The sequence below is a fragment of the Brassica oleracea genome, chromosome C5 (genome assembly GCF_000695525.1).
Source record: "Brassica oleracea var. oleracea cultivar TO1000 chromosome C5, BOL, whole genome shotgun sequence".
Classification (NCBI taxonomy): Eukaryota; Viridiplantae; Streptophyta; class Magnoliopsida; order Brassicales; family Brassicaceae; genus Brassica; species Brassica oleracea.
The window spans coordinates 17,661,399-17,677,567 of NC_027752.1; the positions used below are offsets into that span (position 1 = coordinate 17,661,399).

General features: G+C 28.4%; 1 pseudogene; it reads left to right on the forward strand.

The window, feature by feature from the left end:
- Window positions 1-11,602, forward strand: part of LOC106344666 — a 16,280-nt pseudogene extending 4,678 nt beyond the window's left edge.
- Window positions 11,603-16,169: the final 4,567 nt, after the last annotated feature.

Genomic DNA, 16,169 nt, shown 5'->3' on the forward strand with positions numbered 1-16,169 from the left:
TGCATAATTTCATAGAAAGGGATTAAACTGCACCCTTGAAAAGTTTGGGGCAAAATTGTGAGGTTATTCTTGTGAATTTAGTAGTATTGGTGGTAAATGTGAAAACAGCAGAAAATTTAGGCACCAAGATTACAAAATTGGAATATTCACTGGGTCTGTATGGCACAATTGAAAGATACGGGGTTGATTTGAAGGATGTTTTCTTAAATTCCCAAAGCATTTTGTCCATTTGAAAATAATCAGAATGCGAGGGACCTAAAGTGAAAATTCGGAGAAGCTAACCATTGGAATGGAATCGAGCTTTATCTTCGCCGGCGGCAGCCATGACGACAGAGCAGAGACACGGAATGGGGCTGTAGACTTCAGACGCATTGTGCAGCAAAGGGCATAGATGGGGTTGTGGAGGCCATAGGAAATACAGAATGCGAGGGACCTAAAGTGAAAATTCGGAGAAGCTAACCATTGGAATGGAATCGAGCTTTATCTTCGCCGGCGGCAGCCATGACGACAGAGCAGAGACACGGAATGGGTCTGTAGACTTCAGACGCATTGTGCAGCAAAGGACAGAGATGGGATTGTGGAGGCCATAGAGGAACATCTCTCACGCAGGCTGGACAAAATTAATAAACCTTTACAGACCGAATAGTTTCATTTTCAAAATATTAATCAGCATGAATCATATATTAGGATTGTTGGAAGGTTCAATAGAAAAATCAGTCTACGTGAATCATATTTTAGAATTCCAATATTTTCATAATTGTTGGAAGGTTCTATAGCAAAAAGAGAAGAAGAAAACGTATCTACCCGTTCTGTTCAGATCTGGTGTATTCAAAAAAGAATTATGATTTAATAATTAACAAAACGACTGTGTTTTAAGGGCAGTAGCATAAAAATGTATTTTTGTGGAAAACTCAGGGCTAAGTACTATTTGTATTTCCCTTTTAATAGATTAGATACCAAAATAAATGTTTTACATGTGTGTATAGTACTGATACTGTAATGATGACATTAGTAGTACTATAAACACACTGGCTAAAGTGTTGGAAGTAGACCCAGTTGAGTAAGGGGATGATTGTTTTCTTGGTTTTTTTTATTTTAGTTTCTAGTTTTTGGTTTTTGATTTTTAAATTTTAGTTTTTAGTTTTTGGTTTTTGATTTTGCAGTAGATTCAGTTTTTAGAAAAACATGAATAGTTGTTTTAGATTTTCGTCTTTTATTTTAAAATTAATAAAATGAGAAATATTATTAATAGTAAAATATTTATTCTGCAAAAGTAAAATATAAAATACTATTATACAAAACACATATAAATAAAATACTATTATAGAAAATTTTGAAAATGAATAATTAGTAAATTTTATAAAAATGAGAAATATTCCTAATTTTATTTAATACTTAGTAAAATTTAAAATAATAGTAAATAAATTTTATAAGTATGAAATAGTAAAAGAAAAATACTAGTTCTAGTCCTAGTTAATATTAAGTAAAAATAAAAGAATTACAAAATATAACTTATAGGTATCAAATAGTAAAAAAATATATATCTAATTTATTTAAATAAAATAAAAAGTTATTAACAAATAAATTTATATTATTGATAATTTTCAAATTTTATCTGAATTATTTTGTATTTACTTCAGTTTATTGTTAGATGTATGTTCCAAAAAAAATAGCTAGAAAATGCCTTAAGTTGACTATTTTAAGCAAAACATTTAGGAAAAGTTGGTTTTTTTGTTCTAAATACAAACACGTTATAGTAGAAACTATTTTTTTAAAGATAAAAAATGAAAATCATCGTAAGTGTAGAAAAAACTATGAAAACTTGACTTTTGTTTTTTAGGTTAGAAAACAGTTATCTTCAAAAACTAGTTTCTCTACATTCTAGGAAATCTATTTTTTGAAAATCTTGATTGGAATAAAATTTGTTTTGGCAAAACAAAAATTAAAAACCAAACCAAAAACTACAAACAATCATCCTCTAATTCTGAGACGAGACGACGCTGACTTACGTTCAATCCTTGCTCATTCAAGAAAGTAATCAAGCGGCAATGGTGTATTGGTAATATAAGGTTAACTTATTTATGTTCTGGATTATTTTTATGCATGGAAGCTTATTTTCAAATATATTAAAATTTTGATTTTAAAGTAGGAAAATTCCATAAAAACACATCAACTAAATTTTGTTAAATTTTCTAATATCCAAACTTTTTCCGCTACCCACGATAATATCTCAACTAATTATTTCACCAATTTTAATACACAAACTTTTAAAAGGCACTCATTTCAACACCCAAACCGTGTTTATTTTAATCAAAATATTAATAAGTTTCAAATAAAATTTAAATTTGTTTCTAAAATTCACAAAACAATCTTAAAAATTCTAATTTTATTTTAAGTCTTATAAATAAAGGTAACTAAGTTGTGGATAATCTTAAATTATGTAATAAAAGTTTTAAGTTTTAAATATCAAATTTATTTTATTTTGGAAATAGAAAACAAATTTATTTTTTTTTCCTTAAAAAATATTTTTTTCTAAATTTAAAAATGTTTCCATAATTTAGTTACTTTATTTCCTATAACTTGAATTAAAATTGGGAATTTAAAATATTTCTTTTAGATTTTGAAGATTTTTAAGTTTGTTTTAAACTTATAAATATTTTTGATTAAAATAAACAAAGGTTAGATATTCAAATAGGCACAATTTTAAAATGTTGTGTATTAAAATGGGCAAAATAATTAGTTGAGATATTAAAATGGGTAATTAAAAAATTTTGGATATTAAAAAGCTTTTGTAATTTTATAGGCTGACAGTGGGAGTAACTCTCATGGTCTTACAAAAATAAAATAAATAAAAACGTCTAACTGAGCATTAATATTTATTTATTTTTTTATAAGTTTTTTTGTTGTCTGGAATTTGTTAAGAATTTTTACAGTGCTTAAATCATCTTTTTGGAACGTTTTATTAGAAAAAGGATGATTGCATTTCTATTTTTCTTCTTGAGTAATTGTATTGTATAACTAACACAAAAAATTACAATTCACCCAATACCATACGAAGATGATGACTATTATATTTTTTTTATATAATATGTATAATACCGAGTTATCCCTGATAATTTTATGATTTTTGTTTGTTTTTCACACGCTTTTCCCTTTCTTACATTGTTGTAGATTTTGACATCTAGTCATTACAAAGAGCCACCGATTTCAACGCATTCTATTCTAACCCTCTACTTTTTCTTAATATTAGTTTTTTTCCGGTTGCTTCTATTGTCACCTGTCGTTATCGGAGTGACCTAGAGGCGTACGAGTACTTCACATGCCGCACATTCATCAATCTAACGGTTGTTCATCCTTTGATTACTTTTCTTGGCATTTTTGTTTACATTTCCAATTTTACTAACTTCTAATATGTGGATTAAAAAGCAGAAAATACATATAGAGATATAAATTTAAACTTTTGGAAAAATGAACAGTTTACATTGCGTTGTATTCACTGACGGAGGGAATGATTGGTAAGTACCGTGGTTTTTATTTTTGGCTTTAAAATAATAGCCGTAGATTTTATTGCTGCAGACAAATAGTGAGCTGTAGAAAGCACTCATAGCACTTACCAATCAGCCCTGGAGACGGCGTAATTTATTGTAGGAGTAAGTTGTTAAAATAATTATATAATATTACTAAGGAAAATATTAAAAAATGTCAAGGAGAATGTTCGAACTTGTGACATGGGTCAAAGTGACATGGGTCAAAGTAACGGATTTTAAGTTTTTTAACCAATTGCTCCAGAAAGAAACACTGAATAAAAGCTGAATTCATTCTTTTTGTAAGTCATAGGGGTCAACACTACATGGCTCCGCCAGTAGTTGTATTATTTTATTTGAAAAATATATAATAGAAAAGATTTCATGAACTTTTGAAGATGTTTCAGTATGAAGTTTTGTTGTGTAATTCTTGACGACAATGAATGCGCCTCTTATATGATATCTAGCAACTATATTGTAAAAATGAAGCAAACATCAAACCGTATACAATGCATTCTACATTTTATAATCCCTTATACATTAAATAGAAGCATTAGAACATTTTAACTATAACACGTATAATCAATAAAATGCTTCTTAAAGTTTATAGAGAAATATGTTGGTTCATTAAACATATAATTCCTCTGTTTCGTAATACATGAAGTCTTGGCTTAATGCACAAAAATTTAAAAAAAATATTTTTCTTTAAAAACTAAATTTAAAAGTATAATTTAAAAAATCATTCAACTAGTTATAGAATTGACTGCAAAACTCTAAATGGTTATACAGTTTTCAATAAAGTTAAAAATAATATAAAATATCAAAACATCATCTATTTTGAAATAACAAAAATCTTCTAAAACATCATCTATTATGAAACAGAAGAAGTATTATATATTTCTCAATAAACTAACCATAAAATATTTAACAATATACTATTATTAGTTTTTCTTCTTTCCTTAAATAAAAGCTACAAAATTACTAAAATTGAATAAAATATATATTTAACAATTAATAATTTTAATAATAAAGATTTGAAAATAATTTGCATATATTCCATTATTTTTAATGGTATATTATTAGAATAAATTAAACAATCATATTAACCATATAATAAAAATTTAGATTTTTACGTATATGTTATATTTAGATTTTTTTAAATGACTATAAATAACAAAAATTGTTAAAAGTCTCACACTGAAAATTTTATGATCTATATTTTAAAATTTTTTGTTATAGTAAAATATAAATGATCATAAAACCATATGATTAAAAATTGCATTTAATAGATATTCAGATTAATATATATTGGGCTTGTGGAAGCACAGTGGCCTAGTGGTCAAGGTTTAAAGACTTCTACACCCAGGTCTGGGGTTTGAATCTCAGACAATGCAATTTCTACAGGAAGAGGTATGGGTTTCAATTCCCGGAAAAGGCGAATTATGCAGAAAATAAGAGAAAATGCTTACAAGAGATCTTCAGCATGGCGTAAGGAGTACCGTCAGGAATGGATCTCATAGGGCTACTCAGGGTGATGCAGTCAGACGTGAATCCTCATAAGGCAGGTAGAATTGTCGGCTGTAATATCGTCTATGTAATGTTTTTCATAATTTGTAATAGCATAATTAACCAAATAAAAAAAATATATATTGGACTTATAAATGATATAATTATGGTTGAACGGTCAAAATTCGTATTAAAAAATTATTAGAATATAAATTTCATTTCGCGCATGTGTGCGGGTAATCAATTAATCACCTAGTATAAACATAATCACCTAGTATAAACATAACTAGATTTTGACCCGCACGCCCGTTCGGGTGTATTTTTTTAAAAATATGATGCTATTTGTTTTTTATATCACTATTTAGGGTTGGGCAAAAAACTCGAATTCGAAGAATCGAACCGATCCCAATCCGAATAAGTAGTACCAAATCCGAACCGAAATTGATTAAATATCCGAATTATTCAAAATTTTGGTATTTGAAGAACTAAAACCTAATATGATCTGAACCGCAGTATTTTGGGTATCCTAAATAGATTTATTTACTTATATATATTATTATTTTTAAATTAAATATATATAAAAACATCCAGAATATATATGATGCTTTTAAGTTCGTTTAAATACTTGAAAATACATACAAATAATCAAACGTAAATATCTAAAATAGTTAAAATATACTCAAAACTCCAAAAATACTTAAATAATTATTAATTCTCTATCCAAATATTTAAACCAAACCAATTTAAATTGGTTATCCAAATCCGAACCGAATCCTCAAAGATCTGAACCGAACACGAAATCCCAAACAAACCCGAAAAAGAACCCAAACGCCCACCCCTAATCACTATTATGTAACATATATGTGTCATCATAGGTTACAAAAATATGTATTATCATATATCTAATCGTATTTTATACGTACCATCAAATAAGTTTTCTTATAATTAATAATATTTTATACGTACAATCATATAAATAATCACATATATTATATTTTTAAATTTCAATGTGAAATATAAAACAATAATTTAAGTTGGTGTTTGAAATTGAGCTTTGTATTGTATTTTTCTGGTATATATTGAAAACATTTTTATAATGGTTATTGAAAAATATGTTAGTAAAAATCAAATTTTGAATATATGTATATTTTTGAATGAATTTTTGATATAAATCAATTTTAAATTATTATTTTACTTTGAATATGTATATCAAGTAACATAAACCTATTAATTTTTAATATAATGTAATAGACTTCTAATTTTTTTAATAGCATAAACCCATTACATTTTTTTCCTAACTTACTGCTATCAATGTTTCCAAACAACACTATTTTTTTTAACTACTATCTATGTTGCTAAACAAAAGTTTAAAGTATTTCTACATTAATAAGATAGATAGATATACTTTTTGTCTCATTTTCCTTTTATTCTTCTTCTCTTTATTCTTCTACTCTTCTTTTCCAATCTCATTCTTTTCCTTTTCTTTTCTTCGTTTTTCTTTTTTTCTTTTCTTCCTTTTTCTCATTTATTTTGGTTTACCTCTTCCTCCTTTTTTTCTCTTTTAAAAAATATATTTCTTCCTTCTCCATTCATCTTTCTTTCATTCATCTTTTTATTTACATTTTGATCTTTATAATTAATTACACATCACATTTATGATTCTTAAGTTTTTTTTCATTTATCGTTATAATCTTTAAAAAAAATTATATATCATAAATATTTTAAAATTTTTTTTATAAATTCAGATTTTACACATAAAATTAAATAAAAATTTTAAAATAAGATTTATAATATTTTAATACTAGATTTATTATATTTTAAGACTAGATTTACAAAAGAAACTTAATAAAAGAAACTTTCAAATAAGATACACGAAGACATAATTATTACACAAATTTCAATATTACAACAACACCAGTTTTGTAGATTTATATTAATTATAACAAATATAAGGACCATAGTGTAAAATACATATAATTTTAAAGTTTACTTTGAAGTTTTTATTTTGGAGAAAAACACCTTGAAACTTCAAATATAGAGTTTTGCAAATTTTAAAATAGAGAGTCTTTTTAGAGATGCTCTAGTATATCTTACACTTTTAAAAATTATTTTATATTGGATCACAATATAAATCAACCTTGAATCATTTAAATAAAATCCTACGTAGCAAAGATTTAGATTTAATGTATTACTAAAAATGTACCCTTACAATAACTAACGTTTCTTTGCTTTATAAACACACGCATATATTATTAGTTACTTCGCAAATTTATACATTAGTTACTATAGATACATTAACCATATACATCATCCTTAACAAACCGGTTTAATAAGCCTTGATTTGTAAATAACCATTAACAATGTGCTTGTATATATTTAGAAATGCAACTTGTAGACTAACATGTAATCTTAATCTATACATGATAAAGGAAATGTAACATATACAATAATGTTATAAATATTATGATGTTGATTATAGAAAATCTTGTTCACCAAGGTTTACTTGTACTTAGTCTCCAAGTTAGACTCTCCATTGTATCTTTATATAAGGAGTTCATTATTCATGGAATAAGACATACTAATTCTTTTATTCTCTTCTCTGCTTAGAACACGTCAGCACAAATCTTGAGCTAATAGGTATAGATTTTTATTATGTTATATTTTTATTTTGTGTTCAATCCTTCTTCAAATCATGTTTATTATCAATTCTTGTGAGATTGGATTCATAGTTCATACCCATACTTAAGTGATTGAGTTTATAAGTTCTTAGTCAACCATATTGGTTCGACCTTGTTTCAAGGAATGAAAATAATGAATCAATAAGCCTTGATATGTAAATTCACAATGTGTTTGTATACATTTAGAAATGCAATTAGTACATGTAATCTTAATCTATACATGATAAAGAAAATGTAACATACACAATAGATAAATATATGGTGGAATTCTTATGATTTTTAAGAAAAAAAAATCCAGTATCCTGTTCACAATGACTATGTATAAAAATGCTTCTCGAAATGTTAGAGAATAATAAAGTGGATTTTTTTATGACTTATGTCTGGTCAAATTGTACAGTATCCGGTTCACTTGTCCAAGTTAAGCTATGAATATTCCTAAAATCATAAGCATTTGAGGGACGACGTAATAATTTTCTTGAAGAGATTAAACCGGTTATGTTTATGTACTGAAAATGTGATGGTGTTTGAAACAGTTAAATGTTTTTGGCCGTTGGAGATAATTACTTTTTAAAAAAAAATTGGTGATTGGGTTGAAGCTAGTGAAACTTATGTTAACATTTATTATAACATATATACTAGGTTAAGATCAGCGCAAAAGCGCATGGTGAAACGATTATTAAACTACGAAAGTTACATAATAATTCCTGATATATATAGATTGTTACATAATAATACTTTTTAAATTGGAAAGGTAGCAAATGAGTTTATATAGTTGAATAAAAGTACGTCAATACTAATCTCGTTAATACTATAATCTCGAAACATTTAACCAATCTATAACCTTTTTATTGAAATTGACCCAAGTAAAAAATTGATTTTAATTATTTTTACCTTCAAACTCTATTTTTTCACATCAACGATTAGGGTGACTCCAAACACCAATCTACTATATAATATTCCTTCCGTTTCAGTTTAATTGTGATTATAGAATAAAGTTTTGCTACAAAATAAGTGTTGTTCTAGGATTTCAGTGAAAATTTTATTAACTTAATATGATATATGATTTCTTATATTCTTCTGTTTATTTTTCTATTGGTTGAAATATGATTACATGTATCATTAAAAATATTTTTGTATAGAAAATATACAAAATTAGATGTTTTCTTAAATCATGTTTACAAATCTAAAATAACAATTAAAATGAAACGGGTTGTCAAGAAAAAAATTAAAAAGAAACAAAGAGAATATAATACAATAATTTTAAGTAGTACCAATGAGATTATTCATAATTAGTCTAATGGAAAAAGTAGTTATAAATGTAGGCTAAAAAAGCATGAGAAATCGATACATCAGCAAATGACAGGCTGTAAATAAAATATAAAAGCAAGGATAGTTTTAAAAATTAATGATCCTTTAATAAGTAAGAGAGGCTATATAGTATGCTGTAAATATAAATGAATATGATATGTCTATATATTAGTATGCTATTTAGTTTGCTGTAAACCCTGGTCCAAAGAATATTAAGAAACGATAAATTAGAACAGAAAATTTTATTCAGCTGTATCAATGAATTAATGAATATGCTCGTATAACTCTATGATAAATTAGAACAGTTCATAAATTATATTATCAACTCATATTTTTGTGTTATTTCTCCAGACCAAGTTACACATTTGAACATTTAACAATTTATTACGTTTGTATTTGACTGGTTTATGGCAGAAGTGAGGGTTTTCTTGTGTTCGTTATGATTTTTTTTTTTTTTTTTTGACGTCGAACGGTCATTCTATTACTCAAGCTCGAAGTGGTCTGGGTAACCAGACCGGAATAGAACAGTTCGTTATGATTCTTTATAGTGGTCGAAATATATATATATAAAAATATGTTTGCTTCCTTCCTGTGATACCACGTCACTAAGTACTGCAAGGAGAGCGTGACACCTGTCCCTCTCATAAAGTGCTGCGTTTCATTTATTCCCGAGTGATGATGGGCTTTGATCGTTGTCTGTCATTGCGTTGGCTAGAGTTTGATGGTTTTTGCGGCCCGAGTAGATGAAATCGTCTCTAACCCTAATTAGTGACTACGCGAAGAAATGGCGATGGAGTTCGTCGGACGTCCGAGTTCGCCTCTCCTCTTCGTTCTTCAATATCAAAACTCAAATCTGTTTCTCCTACCTGTCATACTCATTGATGAGTTTCTCCGTTAAAGTCTCATGGGCTCCTCGATCTCGAGTGCTGCTTCTCACACCGTCTAGGACCGTCTTGATGCCACTGCATCTCTGTCTCCGCCACTGCGTCTCCAACTACTCCGCCTGTGTCTCCTCCTTTGTTAGTGGCTCTATATCTCCTCCTCTGCCTCATACTGATTATAGATGTTTTGGGAATCCCGTAATACGAGAAATGCGGTGATTTCATGGGCGTCGACGTGCTCCTCCTCGATCATAAGGTATTTCCGGCGACCAATAGCCCCTTCTGAGTACTTTATATGGTTGATTACATATTCCGGCATCCCAGCTCCTTTTTGTCTGAGTTGAAGCAGTAGACCGACAAGATTTAATTAGGTCTCTCCCGTTGACGGTAGCTGAAATCAATCCAGACTCTGTCTTGATCCTTTAAGCTGATACAATCATGTAAGTTTGTTTAAGCTCTGATATTGCGTATTTATTTTTCAATCATGTAAATTGATTATGTCCTTAAGATGAAATTCATAGCTACTTTCAGAAGCTCATGGTCATTACAAAAGTTGACCATAAAATGCATAAGATGGGTCATTCAGCGGAATTGCTTTATCACTTTCTAAGTGAGTTTAGCATGGAACATTGTTGTTTCTTTTGAGTTATGTTTATTTTTATTCAAGCACACAGGTCTCTCAGATTGAGATAAAAGTTTGGATCTTCTCGCCAAGCGTTTGGGGAAGAAGGGGATCATCGCTGAGACAGGAGCTGGTCAACACGGTGTTGCTAACAGCCACTGTGTGTGCCCACTATGGTCTGGAGTGTATTATCTCTATGGGTGCTAAAGACATGGAGAGGCAAGCCCTCAATGTCTTCAGAATGCGACTTCTTGGTGCCGAGGTGAGAGGAGTTCACTCTGGAACAGCCACATTGAAGGACGCGACATCCGAAGCGATAAAAGATTGGGATCTGTGGCGGGTCCTCATCCTTACCCTATGATGGTTAGAGACTTTCACGCGGTGATCGGTAAAGAAACGAGGAGACAAGCGTTGGAAAAATGGGGCGGGAAGCCGGATGTCTTGGTGGCTTGTGTCGGTGGTGGCTCAAACGCGATGGGACTGTTCCATGAGTTTGTGGATGACGCAGAGGTCAGGATGATCGGTGTGGAAGCTGCAGGGTTCGGATTGGACAGTGGCAAACACGCTGCCCCGTTGACAAAGGGAGATGTTGGTGTTCTACATGGAGCTATGAGTTACTTGCTGCAAGATGATGATGGTCAAATCATTGAACCTCAGTGCAGGGTAAGAGCCAATCAGAACATGCCTAATCATAAGCTTGCAGATTGTTGATTTGATCACGGTTTGGTTTTCTCTTATAGACTGGACTACCCTGGAGTTGGACCGGAGCATAGTTTCTTTAAAGACATGGGATGGGCTGAATACTATAGCGTTACGGGTGAAGAAGCGTTGGAAGGTTTGTATCAATATGTAGTCTCTGTCTTTTTCATTAAAGTAAAAACGTGTTCGTTAACGCAAAGGTTTGTAGCATTCAGTAGAGTCTCAAGGTTAGAGGGAATCATTTCAGCACTGGAGACATCACACGCTCTAGAACACCTTGAGAAGTTATGTCCAACGTTACCAGATGGAGCAAGAGTCGTCTTGAACTTTAGCGGAAGAGGAGATAAAGATGATCAGACTGTAGCTAAATATCTTGAAGTTTGAGGGAAAATAAAATATTTTCTGCTTTAAAAAATTTAGACAGTGAAATCTTTTTGTACTTGTAAGCTATTTGTACTTGTGCATCTCCGGTCGGGACGTTTACAAAAAGAACGGAAACAGAAAAAGGACTACCAACCAAAGATAACAAAATTTGAATAAAAATTGTAATTCTCAATAAGAAAAACATTCCATATTTTCTAAAAAGGTGGACTGAAACTCTTCTTCAGTATGATGTTCTCTCTTTTGTGTTCAATTTTGAAGATACAAGTAGCTCTGGGCATTTCGATTTTGGGTTCAGTTTTCAATCTTTATTTTAGATAATTATGATTTTTTTGGTTATTTATGAATTTCAATTTGGTTAATCATTGGTTATTTAGGTTTTCAATTCGTTTCGGAGAATAAAATTGGAAATCGGCTGATTTAGAGAAAGTTTCAGGTCTAATTAATCCAGTTCTGTTTTTAATATAATTTTGTTAATTTAGATACTTTCTGTGGATAAATTAGATTTTTCCAAAAAAATTTATTGGGTAGTTCAGAATTTTCAGATAATATTGGATAATTTAGATAATTTGAAATATTTTGGATAAAAGACATTTGAATAATTCGGTTTAAAAGTAAATTGTTAGGATATCTGGTTATTGTTAAACTAAAGAAATTAATTATTTTAGATACATAAAATATGTTTTAACATTTGAGTATTCATTCGGTTCCGATTTGGTCTCGATTTTTTTTTATTTCAAAAATGTAAGATATGTGTAAATATTTATGAAATTCAGTTTGGTTCTTCGGCTATGGGTAAATGTGTCCATGTCTACATGCATGATATAGTTATTTTGTAAAAATGTTCGAAATTTGTAAAAGCATTTTTCCTACGCAGTCGATTATTTGTAGCTTATGTTGATTAAATCAATTTCAGCTTTGTTATCTCTGACATTGCAGCTAGACGTTAGCCTAGGCTAGAGCTCATATTTATCCTCGTTATTTCATACATAGTACGTGTTAGACAATAAATGTTTTGAAATCTTTCCCTTCTTCTCTTTTACATACTAAAGATGTTGTTTTCTAATGTTCTGTTATTTAATTCATGCGTGAAACATTTTCACACCAAAAGCTATTTTCACTATTATGTAACCCAAGCGGGGTAAGTCTTGACCAAATAATTTTTTCACCTCAAAATTTTTTTTTTCACAAAAATAATCGAAACAAAAAGATATTTTTCTCTTTATCTCAAAAAATGAATATTGATACATTAATTTGTAATAAACTATTTTTAACCAATAGCATCTCGAAAAGACAATTTCTTTTTTTAAAAGTTTACATTTTACCAATAAACAATGGATTGAAAATGTAAAAATAAAAAATTTTGAAATGGAAAAATTTACTCATATATATTTACTAGATCTATAATTACAAGTTAGTTTCTTTCCTAGCTAGATTCTTTAGTAGGGGTTATTGGTTGTTGTATTTTAATGGATTTGAAAATCCGAACTAAATCTAGTGTTATTGGTTCTATGATTTTCAAATCTGTATTAAAATCATGTGTTATTGGTTTAATGATTCGTAAAATTCTGTATCAAATCAAGTGTTATTCAATCGTACGGATTTACTAATATATTTGATTTTATAATGGATTTGAATGGATTTGTTTGGATTTTTTAGTTAAAAATACAAAGACTCAAATACGAGGGAAAACCTCCGGATCTGCATATTTTACTTGGATTTATAAATACTATATGGATTTCTAAATCAAGTTTTTGTTCTCAAACTAGCACTCAAGGTCAAAAGTCACAAAAATAGCACTTAATGTTTTATCAAAAGTCACAAATTTAGGGTTTAGAGGTAAATCAAAACTAATTATCAAGACATCATGATATATTTAGACTTCAATTACAATAATACGTACATAATTTAACTAATATAATATGTTTATTTTTAAATATAATGACTTATAATAAATATTTACTCTAACTATTTATATTTTTTTAAAATTACCATCCCGGCCAGCCCTAGTGATTATATAAATCGATGAGGACAATATAACTATGACGTCTGGGACTATTCTTAATGATATGTTGACTTTTTATATGGTTCGTAAATGAATTATTCCAATGGCAGAGATATAAATATTCCAGTAATTTAAGGACATTAACTAAATGAGCTTGAGAGTGGCTGCAAGAGCGATACATCAGCTGGTTTTGGTTGTAATTAACATACAAAAGCAAGATTATTTTTTCCCAACTAATAAAAAAATGATTTTTTTAATAATACGACAATCCCCTATATATTATTGTTAGTTCATTAACAAATATGATTAATATACGTGGGGTTGATACAAAACTTTATTGTTAGTTTTAATAACATACATACATTAATATATGCCGGGTTAATAAATTTTTCTAGAGATTAAAATGTTGGTCTAATATTTTCCTAGACTCATTGTAAACCTGTCAAGTAAGCAGTGTAAAGACTTAAGGTGATGACAACTCAACAAGATTAAAATGTAATCAATACAAAATAAAAACTTATGATTCTAAAGTATTCATAAATAATATAGGAGATTAGAATATTTTTTTTATTTAACTGATTACAATAATTTTTCATGGTGAGATCTCGGAAAGTACACATAATCATCAATGTAGTCAGCTTTGCATTTATTAACTTTCATTCACTTTCCTTTGACAATCTTCACATATTTATGTCATAATGCTTATTTTAGATTATCAAATCATAGTCATCAATGTTTCAATATAATGCATATTTTAGATTTTCTAACTTATTAATAAAACATCACATAAATGTATAGTTTTTTTTTGTTATTATCTTTTTCCCATAATTCTAAACCAATAAGAATCCAATAAATGCAATTAAGATTTTTGAAACTTTTAATTAATTATTGTTATTTGATAAAAAAATGCATTGAAAATATAAAAACAAATGAATCTTTTTGAAAAAAAATATTTTTTCTGAAATATATTAGTTTATGAAAGGGAAGGAGTATATAAATATAGAGTTTAGAACATTCAGAACACAATCACTAAAAATCAAAGAATTCTCTTACAACTTATAATTCACAAATTATTAGTAGTCTGTTTTGTTGCGGTACTGATTATGGCGAAGCTATCATGTTCTTATTTCCTCATACTCATGTTTGTGTTCTCAGGTAATTTTTTCTTTCAACTTTCAAACATTAAATAATATTATATAATTGAAACATTTCGATTACATAAAATATATAACTGTGTGTATGTATGGGCTTTTCATATCATAATATGATTTTTTCACCTTCTTAATGTCTTTAGTGGTTCTAGTAGCTGAAGGAGAAGATGATGAAAACTGTATTGTATTTATGGATCCAAAAAATCCATGTAATATTGTTGATTGTCGTCAAAACTGCTATGAGGGATACAATGGAGTTGGAAAATGTGTTAAAGATGTTAAAGCCGGTGGAGATACTTGTCTTTGTACTTATAATTGGAATTGTTGAAGGTAAAATTTAATTAACAATGTTGTATAATTTTTAAAAAAATCTTAATATATATTAACAAAATGCTGGAAAGTTCTTCAACCATTTTTCTGATTGAATAGTTAACTTTGGACTATATCACAAGGTATCAAGAAATATTTCCTTTAGGTACCTGATTTTCTCATAGTTGTATATATATATGTATATATATTTAAGTTGTGACTGATTAAAGAGAAGTCAGATATGTAACTTTTTTATGATGTGTCTCTCATACAAAAGCTTTCATTAGAATTGTCTTAGTTTGATTGGTTAATGCTTTTTTTTAATTTTTTTTTTATCAATTTTAATATCTGATAAAAAGTAATTAGATTGTTTTCCGCGAATTTGCAGATACAAAACTTTTAAAAATTTAATATAATATAATATTATTTATTTTTTTGGCATGCTATAATATTTTTTTTGTTTTTAAAAATTGAATGTTTGGTAGATATTTTTAAAATATTTTTTTAATATTTAATTTATTTTGAATATTTGATTATTTTTTAATAGTATAGGAATGATATTTTGTAATGTTTAATTATAGTTTTCTATCAACAAACATATATAGCCGATTAAGATTGTTTTCCATTAAAACGAGAATTTCATTTTAACATTCTCGTCGATAACATATATAGTTTAATAGGTTTGTAAATCAAGTTTTTCGTATAATTGTTTTTTATAAAAACATGAATTCATGTGACGAATAAATCCACGATTACAACTAAAGTAAACACACAAAAATTATAAAGAAGGAACATAACTACATATATATATATATTTATATTTGTGAGACCCTGTGGTCGGGTGGTAATGAAAAGGACTTGGAACGTCAACACGTTTTTGGTTCGATCGATATGTTGCGTGAAACTAAGTCACATTAATCTTGGACATCCACATGGATATTAGCCCTTACTTCCCGCCCATTTGAATACCAGGAAATGGCGGATCTAGAAAATAAATACAGTGGGTGCAAAATTTAACATATAATTAATTAATTAAAAATTAATATTCTATTAAAATTGCAGTAAAAATCCAGCAAATATGATAAAAATAAGTTTTACAAAACAA